General features: G+C 41.1%; 1 long non-coding RNA gene across 1 annotated transcript; it reads right to left on the bottom strand.

Annotated features, from left to right (window-relative positions):
• Window positions 1-975: 975 nt before the first annotated feature.
• LOC120699575 lies at window positions 976-2,146 on the bottom strand. The gene is made up of 3 exons (XR_005685500.1): window positions 1,897-2,146; window positions 1,671-1,816; window positions 976-1,340 (listed from the first exon to the last, which is right to left on the bottom strand). It is a non-coding gene; the product is annotated as an uncharacterized LOC120699575 (long non-coding RNA).
• Between the last annotated feature and the right edge of the window lie 566 nt (window positions 2,147-2,712).

The raw sequence follows: 2,712 nt of genomic DNA on the forward strand, positions 1-2,712 counted from the left end.
CTCCAGTATAGTTGTGATGGATGGATGACATAGTTTTCTAGTAGTGACTCATCAGCTTATTCATCCTTAAATGAGCAGGCGCGGATTAGTCATCCACACGATGGCTTGTATAAACAAGCCAGCACGGATACTCTCAGGATTATGCATATAGATGTAAAGAGACGAGCTGCGTGGTCACCCTGGAGTTGTGAGCACCCATACGAGAGCCTATATCTAGGTCTGGGCTCGAAATATATAGGCACTATGATTACAACAGAGGACAGCAAACATGATTTGGTTGTAGGTGAGTACGTATTAAGTGTCTGCACATCAAGGATGGTAAAATCAGCTGAAAACTGCATTGCAAATAAATATTGCAAGCGGGCAGGTTTGTATTAATTAGTATCGAAAGTATACACATGTTCACTTGACCGGATCTGAAAGTGTAACATGGCCTTTTGGTATGTACATAGAAACAAGAAAAAAATCCTCTTTGACACTACCAAAGTTACTAATTTCTTTCTTGGCCCTCTAAAGTTCAAAATTTTCAGTATTTCACTAGTTCTAATTAGTTTCATACCTAGATTGATACTACCGTTCATTTAGAGCAATAACGGTGTTAAGTAGCAATTGAAAAGACCATTTTGCCCCTAAATCTAATTAATGAGTTTTGCTCTCTGTAAATTCAGGAAGTTCACTACTACAGCCACCCCTATCACCGCCGGTTCTAAAAGTACATCACCAACGGTTTTGGGTACCGTTGGATTTAAGTCGTTGGTGATAGCGAGACCATCACCGCCGGTTCTACAACCGTTGGTGATGTGCACCCATCATCGCCGGTTCGTATCTGGAACCGTTGGTGATGGAGACGTCAACACCGCCGGTTGAAGACACGAACCGGCGGTGAAGACCTTTTTCCAATCAAAAAAAATATTTTCATATAATAATATTGCATCATTTGTACAATATATATAATATATAATTATAGTAGCAGAATTCAACCATATGAGCTCATACATCGAGATTAAACAAAAGAGTCCATACAATCACCTCTCAGCCTTCTCTGTATGATGTTGATGTGCAATACAAAAGAAGCAAATGGCCGTTCAAAGCACAAATCTATTTTACAGGCTACAAAGCACAAATCTATTTTACAGGCTACAAATGGATGTTTTTAAATGACAATCAAATCTACGTGACTACTAAGTTCATGCATTCCACACAGATCCTAGTATCAGTACTTGCAAAAAAGACTTTTGTGTGCACCTTGTCAGCAAGCATCTCTGATGCAGCATCTTCACCTCCTCAGAAGCCATACACTAGCAGATTAACCGACAAAGCACTCCGCATTTCGGCTAGAGCTTCACATATAATAAACCAGCCCTTTATTAGATCCAACCTTAGTGCTTTCCATGGGACTGATCAAAATGAAAAGGTATAAGCTGCTACATTATGTAGCTGCTCTTAGTGCTTTCCATGGGACTGATCATATATCAGGAACTCGAAAGATGCATCTACTGATTTCGATGTACAAGTTGCACCACAAAAATTTTGAACATGGTACCTCGACATAGAATAGAGAATCTAAATTGAATCTATCCAGCCAAAAAAATTTGATAACAGTAAATATATATTTTCTGAACAATATTGAGAACAGGGTAATGCTGGAACAAATAAAGAGAGGAACAAACCTCTGCATTTCTGGTCGACAGAACATTATTTGGCCCATGAAACTTGCACATCTCCGCTGCTATGCATCATATTCTTTCATCTCCCCTCTTTTTCCAGATGACATACGAACAGTTCTCCATATCATCCTCTTCTCTATGCTTTAACCCTAAAAATTTCCAGTGTTATGTTAGCCTCCAACACCCTGGGTAATTCATCATTAAAATAGAGAAATGCTAGACGACTCACCTTGGCCTATTAAATGGAGAAGGGCTGGAATGCCTGGCAGCCTGATCATCCATCAGACCAAATTGAGAAGGCAAACAAAAAAGTTTTCTTTACAAAATATGCCTAAAGATGAGATTACAAGGTTCTCTAGACACCAAACCAAGGTTACGTGTATTAGACTGAAATAAGAGAAATATTTTAGCCAGCTGAATCACAATCTTTGTTAATCGGAAATTCACAACTTAAGGTAGTGCCCCCAAACCTAGCACTCGTGATTTGGTGTACGCTTAAGGTAGTGCCCCCGGCGGTCGTATTGTTGTACGCTTCTAGAGGGGCATTAGGGTTGTAGGTGACATCGGATGTCGCCTTCCCCATGTGGGCCAAAGCCCACGCCTTGATCGGGGGGCAAGGCTCGCCTCCATGTGACGACGACTGCAAAAAAGGAAGATGATTACAAATTCTGTACGGTTGAGCATTAAAATGAAGAAATGAATTCACGTACCCATCTGGCCACGTACTGTCGTAGGTGACTGTTGCCCTGATGGTGCGGTGCACCTGGCATCATCAAACGCCGCTGCCGGCAAGACTCGTGCATCTCCACCCAACCTTCCGCATACCACCTATCGATTATCATGTCCCAGCACTGATCATTCCCGGCTAACCACCAAGGAATCAGCTGCACGTCAAACATGACATATAAGAAGATGAACTGTAGCATACTTCATTTTAGCAAGAAGTCAATTTTAATAATATTGTACATTTACCATCATATATTGTTCCCGAGTCAGCCTGAGGTTTCACACGGCCCCTTTGTTGGTCTTCACTTTTTCAATGCGA

Source organism: Panicum virgatum, chromosome 3K, assembly GCF_016808335.1.
Source record: "Panicum virgatum strain AP13 chromosome 3K, P.virgatum_v5, whole genome shotgun sequence".
Classification (NCBI taxonomy): Eukaryota; Viridiplantae; Streptophyta; class Magnoliopsida; order Poales; family Poaceae; genus Panicum; species Panicum virgatum.